Consider the following 12,557-nt stretch of genomic DNA (forward strand, 5'->3'; position numbering starts at 1 on the left):
TCTTCAAACTCTTTCGCACTTCTTCACACATCTCCTTTGCTACTAAATGATCAATACAATATTTGCACATGCAAATGCCTCTCACAAATGAATATTACATGTATTTATATAATTTATCAACATTACCCTTAAGGTCGGCTCAACACATAAGACCTAATTACAAAATTACATCACATGATACATAAATCCATAACCGAACCAATATAATGTCAACAAGGACATAGCATGGACCCAAATCAAATCCTCGAACATGCAACACCACCAAATAATTTACCAAGATCATCTACAACACACTAAACCACTGAATATGTCGTATAACCTGAAGAATACCACCAGACCAATAAATATTCAATAACATGTACCACGATCAATGTAGACCACCAAAATGCATAGAACATGATCAAAGAACATCAACAAGCAACGTGAATTCCACCAAAATCACTACAACAACTCGGATAACAAGATTCATTCTTATCACCATCACCGGAGCTTAAGAAAACCAACTAACAAACTGGAAGATATGCTTGCAAAGTTCCAAATCATGAACCATCTAATCTGAGGACACGCATGAATGCCCCAAACACTCTCCAAAATCTGCAACTCAAGATATCATCATTTCAGAGCAATATGGATCAAATACCACAACTCTACAACATTGAACACTAAAAAACTAGTCCACATACCAGACCTCATAACTCGACCAAATCATCACATATCATCATAAAACTCATGCTGAATCAACTAGAGATAGGTATCTCAAAACCCATTAATCCACATCAACACATCTGCAACAGATCACCCAAACCAACTCTCTACAACAGACCAATTCTCTGCAACGCAGGAATATGTTGACATCAATGACAACAACACATTCCAACAAATCTAATATACAACATAACTTAGAGCCAAAGATGGAGAAGTTGAAGACCAGATTAAAATTGTAACTTTACTAAAAGTAGGGAAGGGAAACCTCCTTCCCTAGGGGCCATGATGATCCTTATGTGGAATGTTAGGGGCTTGAATGCTTCTAACAAGAAGTACTTGGTAAAGTGCAAAGTGTATCTTACCAAAGAAAAAATTCTACTTTTGCAGGGGACCAAACTGACCAAATAATAAATGGAACTCTTCATAAGAAAGGTGGGTTACCTGAAATTGGAAGCAGTGCAGTGAGATGGTGCTTCTAGGGGCTGGATATTATGTAGAATCCAGGATTGATATCCTTTGAAAAGGTGGTAGAGCTTGTTGGAAAATACACACTCCAATGAGACATTGTAGGTGATTGAAGGTATTGTCATTGATGGCAACACTCATGAGAAAAATTCAGAAGTGTATCCAAGAATTGAAGTCCAGTAATTGTTACCAAAAATGTGTGCTCCCCCTGAGCAGATGATCCCTAAGTTATTGGATTTTTCTCATACCACTACTCCCCCTTTGGCATCAATGACAAAGGTTGTAAAAGTGTCAATAGAGTGTAGTTTCCTATCTCAACCTTGTAACTAGTTGGTTACAATTTGAAAAAGTTCATTGAGAACTTGAATTTGGTTTTGGCAGAACTTTTTCAAATTGTAACCAACTAGTTACAAGGTTGAGACAGGAAACTATACTCTATTGACACTTTGACAACCTTTGTCATTGATGCCAAAGGGGGAGTAGTGGTATGAGAAAAATCCAACAACTTAGGGATCATTTGCTCAGGGGGAGCACACATTTTTGGTAACAATTACTGGACTTTAATTCTTGGATACACTTCTGAATTTTTCTCATGAGTGTTGCCATCAATGCCAAAGGGGGAGATTGTTGGCAAATGCACACTCCAATGAGACATTGTAGGTGATTGAAGGTTTTGTCATTGATGGCAACCTTACAATCCTATGACACCGGCAAGGCAATCCACCGACACCAGCAAAGTTAGATTCTACACCGGCAGTGAAAGGAAGCATACCGGCACAGAAGCTGACTAGAATTTTGTTGTTAATATATTTTGTTTATTATTGTAAAATCATTGTAAGCCAACTTGGCAAGTTTTAAAATGACTCTTATATAAGAGATATCATTGTAGAACATTTTGGTAAGAGATAGAGAATGTAATTAGGCGAAATAAGGCAAACCTATTATGCGAATTATAGGTTAAGGGTTTATGTAAGAAGCAGAGCAGAAATTGGCACTAGATCTGGCATAGTAGATGCTATCTTGAAGCAATACAAGACATTGGATTTGTATAATCCATTTTGTAAGTCAGTGAGACTTCCCATTTTGTAATTGAGCAGTGAGCTCTAGGCACTTGGCCTTCTTGCATGTGCAGGCCCCTCTTGTAGCAGTAATATTCTCTTATTGGCCAGTAAGTGAATATTGTGGGTCACAAATCCCATCGAGGTTTTTCCTACACCGGGTTTCCTCGTTAAAATATTGTGTTATGGTGTGCTTTTCATGTGGTTGCTTTTGTCTCTATTTATTGCATTACTTTCTGTTTACCGATACATAGTATTAATATGCTCTACATGTTTTAAGTTAAGAAAATATTTCAACCAGTTAGATACTGATTCACCCCCCCTCTCATTATCTATGGGAATCCTAACAGAGCTAAAAAATTGGTTTAGTGGAATAACCCACAACATACATACTAATTTGGCTTTATGCTCATCAATATTTATGGACCCATACCTTGGCCCTAAAAGAAACAATTGTGGAGGGAAATGGATGATTCTCAAAAAATGTTAGTGCCAACATATAATCATTGGGGGAATTCAAAGCCATCTTACACCTCCAAGATAAGTGGGGTGGAGTTCATAGAATGAACCACACAAATTGACTTTAGAGACTGGGTGGAGACAAATAGCCTATCGAAAATTGATTATGGAAATGGCTTTACATAGAATAAGAGGAGACTAGGCTTTAGCCATATTTTAGATAAGTTGGACAAATTATTCTTCTAGGGAAATCTATATACTTTTTATCTCGGATTGAATGCTTCAATCTTTCCTTGCTCAAGTTCAGATCACTATCTGATTCAGCTATTGGTAATCAAAAATAAGAAGCCCTTGAAATGTCCCTTTAAGTTTAAAAATATGTGGATGAAGGACAATAATTTATTTGACCTTATTGATAAATGGTGGAAGGAGGAACAATTCATAGGATCTAAAATATTTTGTTTTGTTGCTAAACTAAAGTCTATGAAACACAAGCTCCTCTAGTGGAACAAAGAACATTTAAAGAATATTTTTACCACAAAACTAGGTCTAGAAGAAGAGTTGGCTCAATTGCATGAGGAGATTATCCAAAATGTAATGGATTTAGTGAGATTCCTAAGAGAGAAAGATATTCTCAAATATTATGAGGACATTCTAGCTAAGTAAGAGACTTTTTGGAGGCATAAATCTAGGGAAGCATGGATGGCCAAGGGGGACAAGAAATCCAAATTCTTTCATAATGCTACAAAACAAAGAAGGGATATCAACAAGATAGTGAAACTCAAAATTGTCAATGGATCATAAATAAATAACCAAGAAGACATAGCCAAGGAGTTGGTCATATACTTCCACGATGTGCTAGACAACTAGGTGGGTTTGAATTGGAAGTCTTAGAAGGAGTTCCTAAACCATATTTCAAACTTAGTCACAAAAGCACAAAACAGTCTATTGAAGGGTAAATTTAATAAGCCCGAGATAGAGGATTCCCTTGAGAAATTTCATCTTGACAAGGCTCTAGGGCCTGATGGGTTTCCTATTGGGTTCTTTCAAAAGTGTTGACATATTCTTGGATATGAACTAGTAGAAGCACCATAATCTACTAGAAACTCTAGGAGATCTTTGAAAGAAATTAACAAGACCTTAATCACCCTAATACTAAATAAGGAGAAGGCCTGAATCTTGGAGGAGTTTAAACTAATCTCCATATGCAATGTTATATACAAGATTATGGTGAAGGCGATGACCAACAGATTAAAGAGAATTCTCTCAACCATTATTTTAGAGGAGCTAATCGACTTTGTCCTTGGAAGATCAATTCAATATGGAGTCATCATAATCCAGGAAGTGATCCACCCAGTACAACAAGAGAAATACATATCATGCTCATCAAGATGGACTTAAAGAAGGCCTATGACAAGGTGAACTGGAGATTCCTTTGGAAAACCCTTGAGGCCTTTGGTTTCTGCAAGCAATGGATCAATCAGGTCTTCTACTGCATATCGAGCCCAAGGTTCCCAGTCTTAATCAATGGATCACTTGAGGGATTCTTTGAGAAATCTAGGGGCTTGACACAATGGGACCCTCTATCCCCCTTCTTATTCATTATCATGATTGAGGCATTAGGTAGAGAAATTGAGAATTTACAAACTAATGGCCTCATCCAAGGCATTAGGGTCACCAATGCCTTTGAGACTGTCACCCACCAACAATTTGGAGATGACATCATGTTTTTTGGTGTTGGGAAAAGTAAAGAGGTTGCTTAGTTCAAGAAGATTCTTGGGCAATGCACTATTGCTTCAAGACAAGTGATTAGTCAAGAAAAATTAGAGGCATTCTTTTTCTTACTAGATCCAAGGAAGAAAACATAAATCTTAAGAACATTAGGTTTCAAGCAAAGGGAATTTCTATGCATCTATTTAGGTCTTCCGATTGATAAAGGGATCAAAACTACAAGGCTATTGGACTCATCTGGGGATAAAATGGACAAGAGACTCTCCACATGGAAAGGGAGATGGATCTCATGGACAGGTTGGATAGTTATACTCAAGGCAATAATCTCTACACTATTGATAGATTTATTGTCATGTCTTGCTCTCTCAATGGGGACAGATACTAAAATAGTCCAAAAGGTAAGGGAATAATTTCACTGCCAAGGTTTAGAGGATACGAAGAAGATTGCAATGATCTCCTGGGACAAGATCTGCAAATTGAAGGAATGTGGGGGTGTGAGATTGAGAAATAAGTTGTGGTAGAACAAGGCACTAGGTGTTAAACTAGTGTGGAGAATGTATAAGGAACCCCATTTGAAATGGGTCAAGATCCTACAAGGGAAATACCTAGACAATGATACTCTAACTGGCATATTTAGAACCTCCAATCCCCCAAAAGGGTAACATGTATGGAACTTAACACTAAGCTTTAGGGAGGTTAAAACATAGCATTCATCACGGGACATCAAGGATGGGAGACTTGCATTATTATGATAGGATTCATGGGGTGGATACCTAACCATTGGCAAGTTAATGAACAAAAATTGAATAAAGAATCTCTTCATTCATCATTGGCACATGTAGTAGTCAAAAATTATGTGGAGATCAATAATAATGATCCCTCTTTGAGATGGTCTTGGAGAGATTTTAAAATCTTTCCTTTGCCTATTGAAGACATCAATCAGCTTAAACAAATTCTCAAGGGACGTTTATTGGTTTTTAGACATGGACAAGATAATCTTATTTGGACAAGTTCTCAAAGTGGACATTATAACATAAAGGATGGCTTGAATGCAATTATCAAGAAACACAACTCAAAAGGATAGATTTACCTATCCAACTATGTTGGAACAAATTTTGTATACCTAAAGCTAGTGTTTTTGCCTAGGCAATACTACAAGGTAGGATTATAACCTTAGTAAGGTTTAGGAAGATGGGTTTCCCCTTGAGGTGTGTGCTATATGGTAAAAATGAAGAGACGAGCTGAACCATCTACTTCTTGGATGCATATTTTTCCAGGCCTACCGGAGGTGGTTATGTGCTAAGTTTGGTTGGATCTCTATCCTGCCAAATGACATCCTTATTTTATTCAAAGGATGATCCATTCTTTACAAATAAGCATTATTCAATGGACTTTGGGTATCTATCCCCTCCCTATTGTTATGGGAGATTTGAAAGAAGCACAATAGGAGGACTTTTTAGGACAAAAGAATGTGTTTGGAATCCATTTTAAATAAAGTTGAAGCATCTATTGTGGAACTTATCAACAACATAATTGCCATTCATCCTAACAAACATGGCCTATTTACATGTTGGAATAACAAAATGTGAAATCAATGGCACAAGTTTAGGATACCTCAATTCTTTGGAAATCATGGAAAATCCACCTCCATTGTCAAAGTACAAGTTAATGGAAAGTGTCACAGTTTGGTTAGTTCAAGTGCAATTTTGATGGCGCCTCCCATGGTAATCTGGGACCATCTGGAGCAGGTTGCTTGTGGCCAGATTGGCCACACCTTTCAAGGAAGACAAAAATAACATTGATGAATTGAAGCATTGATAGGGGGATTTTTCTATAAAGGGATCTAGGTATCCCCAAGATTGAAATTGAAGATGACTTTGCAATTATGGTAAATGCAGTAAGAACTTGCATCTCTATGAATTGCAACTGAATGCGTTGTTGGGAAGAATTCTCAAATTACTCAAAATTTTTGAGGAGAAGATGATAAACCATGCTTACAAAGAAGGCAAAATTGTTGCTAATGCCATGACCAACATCGCAACTAACAACATCAAGTTTGAAGCAATCGAACCTAGGGACTGAGATAACGATGGTGGTGGGTGCTTGATTTTTGATGTATTCTATACAGAGCATTAATTCAACTCATTTGGGGGCCCTGAGAGGCTTTCTTGGGAATGGGATCTCACCCTATATCTATCTTTTGGTCATCACATATATTAGTTGATCATTTTTTGCAGAGATCTTGGTCTTGTTGCTTTATTCTTGAGAGTATACGCGTTGGCTTTCAAGGTTGTTGTATATAAATGAGTTAAATGCATCTTGGTGGCCAACAATGTTGATTCGTGTGATAGTTGGATGAATTTGTTATAAATCCACCCCCTTGACATTCTCTAATTATAATTTATTATCGATAGAAATGGAGTCTCTAATACAATTGAGAATGGATAAATGGTAGATGGCCTTCTTTGATTGTATCTCAGACCACCATTTGTAGGCTATTTGTGCCAAAGATACTAACCATGGAGGCAATTTGTATGGTCCTCGAGAAAGAGTTTCTTATGAGAACCAATCAACACAGAGTGAATACATACATCTCCTCAAGGTTTTTGATATTGAACTCCTAGACCTTGGGGACCCAAAGGTGCAACCATTACTATTATTGAGGATAATCTTCAAGACAAACATCTTGATTGACAAAATTGATGTCGTGATTATTTTAGAGTGTAGAGTGGGTATCCAAGGCTCTGGGTATCCCATGGTTTGATGACATCCCTTAGATTTTTTAAACAAAGAAAGAGGTGGCAATGCAACCCTTCATCGTGGGTTTGGATGAGTGTGACTTAGAATGCCATCAATAGTGTGCACGGGTTGGATGAATTTTTGCATCATGCAATGGGTATTGATAACAAAGATTTGTCTCCATGGTTGGAATAATTTATGAAGGTGGTGAATATGGAGGCCTTTTAAGATGAAACCTGAGGTTTGATGGTTGAAAGAATGACTGGTTTTTTGTCTTTTTGGTGTCCCTGGATGACAAGGTGGTGCTAAAGATGGGCTATTTGTGCTATAGAGGGGCCTTTGTGATGATGTTCGTGTTTCACTATGTTATTATGGTTCTTTTGATATGTTAATGATTTGATGAGGATTCTTTAATAGATTCACCTAGAGCCTATATATCTGTCATTTGGTGTACTTTGGGTCGGAAAGCCCTACCTACACCATTTTCCATATCACCCTTATACAAGGTGTAGTTCGGGCCAACGAACCCAAACTACATGATTAATAAATGTCATTTGACATGGATCGAGTTTGTTGACCTAACTTACACTAGGTTTTACCTTCAAACTAATTGGTGTGGTTTAGATCCATAGACTTGAACTACACTTTATTCTTATGTGCTTTTATGTGTAGTTTGGGTCTATGGATTCGAACCACACGAGTCAAGTTCCTACCAAGTTTAAATCTAAATGATGTGGCTCAGGTCCACAGACTTGAACTACACCCAATCATATATTTTTCCATGTGTAGTTCGAGTTTGTGGATCCAAACCACATGAATTAAGATCACCAATTGTTGATCTCCCTAGGTGTGAATCGGGATCATAAATCTAATTTACACAAAGTATACACCTTTTCATCATAGGTGTAAATCGGGTTTGTGAACCCAATTTGTACTTAATCTTTTGTTTACCCTAATTTGTCTAAGGTGCAAATCAGGTCTATGAACTTAATTTACACTTGATAGTTAGAAATTTTTATAAGTATAATGAATGTACCATTGTTGAAGATATTTGAGTATTGAAGATATTTTTCTCATGATGGTGATTTCATCTAATCCTGGAGGATCTCTTTGTTCAAATTTGTTGCAGTCCATACTATCTATAGATGTCAGAGCCATCTCTAGGAAAGAAGACAATGAAGTTCAAGAAGCAAGACCCTCATCTAGTCTTTCCACCATCTACGGTGGAATCAAACATTACAAATATCAGGGATACTAAAATAGGCCACATGGACATTGATGAGTTTCTGAGGTGAGTTTAAAATCCTCCACACTACTATTTAATGGAACGTACCATCAACAATAGTATTCATTTGGTTGCAACATTTCCTATGTTCGCTCAGAATCATGAGCTCATGCTTTTAGTGGCTAATCATTTTGATCTTGTAAGTTGAAGTATGAAGGATGCAGGTGGAAAAAAGGTGATCATGTTGAATGAATATTTCTTTGATTCTTTGATCAAGTGTCCAACTATAGGACAATATATAGATATAGATATAAAATCTGTTGAAGCCTATTATGAGAAACATTCAGATAAGTGCATGAGAAAAATTAATGATAATTGGTTGAAGACTTTTAGGCCTACAACTGCTAGATGGCCCAAGACCTTCCATCAAAGTGATTTAAAGGAAGAAGTGAATGATTTGATCACTCTTCTCAATAGGAGAAAAGGGATTCCTACTTCCAATACATATTATGAATGGTTGTATTAGTACATTCATATCATCAGATAGAACAACAAGAAGATCTTCTGGGGAAAGAAAATTAGTAATGCCTTGTGTGAACAACTCACTAAATTATCTACCACTTTGAAATTTTACGTGACTTCCTAGTTGGTGTATGCTACTGCTTCTATGAGGAATTTCACAGGTTTATGTACAGATGGAATCAAGGGGCATGTTCCAATTTGGAAACATTATTCCTAGTTAACTCTTAAGGAGATTTTACATTAGTTTAGAAGAGTTAATGATGCATTCTTTGGCTATTATATGTGCATGTTTAAAAAAGGTCTTGAAAAGAATAGAGTATTTGATGAAGCTTGGGAGGTTGTCAATGAGTATGGATGTATGTTCTTGCAGTTTCCTACCTACACCTATCTAAGAATAGGATGTTATGTGATAGTTCTGATACTAATTGTTAAGTACAGATGTCAAGCTAACAAGATGAGAGGGGGGGGGGTGAATCATACAAAATTAATCTTCCATAAAAACAACAGATTCAACCTCGGTATCATATACTTCAGCAATATAACCAAAACTGCTAAACATGCAAACTTATAAGCATATAAACATCATAACACTCATAACACCAGATTTAACATGGAAACCCAAATAGGGAAAAACCATTGTGGGATTTCGAACCCACTAAGAAATATACTCTTCTAGAGTATGCTTGGTTAAAAGCAAATCCTGTTAAAGATTACAAACACATTGCTAGATGTGACCCGGTTAAGGGATTTTCCTCAGATCTGTTGGGATCTTCACCTTGTTAGAAGTGACCTTGTTAAAGGATTTCAAACACTCAATCAGAATGTCACCTTGCTAGACGGTTTTAGAAATAAGACTGTTAAGTCCACTCGGTTAAGAGATTTTCTGTCACTTTAAAAAATAACATTAATAAAAATCTATCTGCTACTTCACATCTAAAATGCTAAAGCAAATTCTTATTTGCTCAAAACAATCTAGTCATAGGACTTATCTTGTCCCTCTGTTGGGCTCTATACTCTATTAATCAAACAGGTCTTCAAGCTTCTGTGCTCGGTAATCACTATGTAGCATCCATGTGCTTACACTTGCCTGCCTTCATTGTTTATCAACAGTTCCTTATTTATAAACAATTTGCTAACCGCTTAATCTCCTTGATCACATATCCCATGCTCAATCATAGCCATCAAATCTTTAAACTTGACCGGGTTCAATGTATCCTTCGATCTGAAAACGTTTTACCTTGCCTCGAGACTTGCAGTCCTTTCTTGGAACTTGCACAAGGTTATTGCAGTTCAATCTGCACTGTAGATCTTCATGCCAATTTTCCTTTACCATAGATCCTTAACAAACTTCATACACGACATACCAATCATTTAATCAATTCTAGCTCATCAACTTCCTTCATTAAATAACGCTTTTAATCATTTAATGCATTCTGTTACAGCTCGGTTGCAACTCGGTAAATACTAAACTTCACTCGGTAGACATTCCGCCTTCATTAACCGATAGCGATAACCTTAGGGTTTACCGACTAGGTTCCTTAGGGTTTACCGACTAGGTTCTTTGCTCGGTAACATAGTATAGTATTAACCTTTCAATCAATAGCATATGTAGGATATCAAAAACAATCTAAACATCATGATCTCATCATTGTCTAACTCGGTAATAGTTGCCCATTGAATAACTTATTTCTCCCCTTATTCATCACAATCTTTCTGTGTCTTTTACCGACATCTTTATACTCATCAAATCATACTTCTTAAGATATGGCAACATCATACTGAATTAGAAAATCAATTTCTTGACATCAATGACAAAATAATAATATTAAGATAGTAAACATCCTTAATCAGTTATATCCATAATCATCAACAACCTTCTCAATATCCTTATTGAAATGCCAACAATCTCCCCTTGTCTGTTATAATGCCAACAATCTCCCCTTGTCATTTATAATGCCAACAGTTATGATGATCGGTCGTTCATGCTCCCAAGATATCATTCTGACAAGATTGTTCTAATGGATTTTTCATGACAAATGGTAGTAGTACATGAGAAACAATCAAGCTCTCGCAAAGCAGGATTGAAGTTTTCACTCTCTATTGGAAGTTACTCTATCAATTTAGTTTTCAAGGCAACAACTATTGAAGATGAAATGTGGAGAGTGACAATGAAATAATTCAAATCTAGGAGTGACTTTGACTATAGAGGGATGAAGAATAAATTAAAAAAGAGCTATACTCATATGCACATAATTGAGGATATTTGGGTAGATTGCGGGATTGGGGACGATATTAGGAAACTTTATTATTGTTACCTCACCAAAGACCAAATAATAAATCTCAATTTGGCAAATTTTCTTGATGATTTAGTTGTTCATGGTGATGCCCTAGATCCTGTGTATGATAGCAGGAAGATTGATAATACTCCTCTTCCTCTTATCCAATGGTCCCAAAAGGAGGTGGTTTCCATAAGATCCAAATTTCAAAGGATTCTTGCAAATACAAATGTTTGGCTAACACAAAAAGGAATCCAGTTGAGGCCATTTATCACAGGATTAGAGGATGATATTGTTGGGCCTGTTGGAAAAAGATCGGAGCTAATAACTAAGAAAGGTAAAGGTACTATTGCTTCATCTAAAGCTCCCAAATACAAGTTCATTGTAGGAACGAGTAAAGGAAAGGAACAAGAAAAATCTTCTACTTCTAGTGTTCAACAAGAGAAAGAATGGGAACCAGAAGAAGAAGGGGGGCATGATGATGAGCCTATTAATGTAGATCGTCTTGGGGAGGAACAACAACAAGAAGAATTTGATTAAGAGGGTTTACCAGAGGTTCCAAGGGCCATTGAACTTGAAGACATTGAGGAGCATGTTTCCCAGGAATCAAGTCTTGTATCAGTTGCTACATCTTCACAGGTTCCTATTTCTGAATCCATACCATTTGGGTCCATTATTTCATATGTGCGAGATGCTCCTAGTGTAACTTTTCCTATTGTCCCTTCTTCTACTACTAATGACGTTGTCTTGGACACTCCACAAGATAACATTGAAAATGTGTTTTTGACTTTTCCAAATTTATTTGAAGTGTCAACAACCATATTTAAGAACTTTGACAAATTTATGTCAAATATTAGGCCCTTACGTAATGTGTCAACTATAGAAAATCCATCTTCTATTATGACTTCCATCCCTCCTATTATAACTGTAAGGGGCTGCTGTCTCGGGGAGATCAGTAGGCTTCTGGGGTGATAAGTCCCTTTTGATTCTCAGCTGGTGGAAGTTGTGGTGATTGACAAATGGTTAATGCCAAGCTACAATTGTGTGAGAACTGGATGAAAAACTTATATAGGGGGAAGCAGAGTACCCCGTCGTCACGAGAGAACATTCTACAATGTGCTTTACTTTCCCAGGCGAAGGTTCATAGTGGAGAAATCCAAGGAGGACCAAAATAGCATTCCAGCGAGCAAAGGTGTTCAGAGCGATTGTAGAGTAGAGGTATGAAGTAGAACCAACATCAGAGAAGTAGTGAGACTTGGAGTCCCCATTCAGGGAGGGGGCTTGGGTCATGTATTGGGTAAGTCGTCGCAGGCTCACGAGAGAGTTAGTGGTGCACTAGGTTGAGTTATGAAGAAGACAGGGTATTTGTGGATCAGG

The sequence above is a fragment of the Cryptomeria japonica genome, chromosome 11 (genome assembly GCF_030272615.1).
Source record: "Cryptomeria japonica chromosome 11, Sugi_1.0, whole genome shotgun sequence".
NCBI classification, from domain to species: Eukaryota; Viridiplantae; Streptophyta; class Pinopsida; order Cupressales; family Cupressaceae; genus Cryptomeria; species Cryptomeria japonica.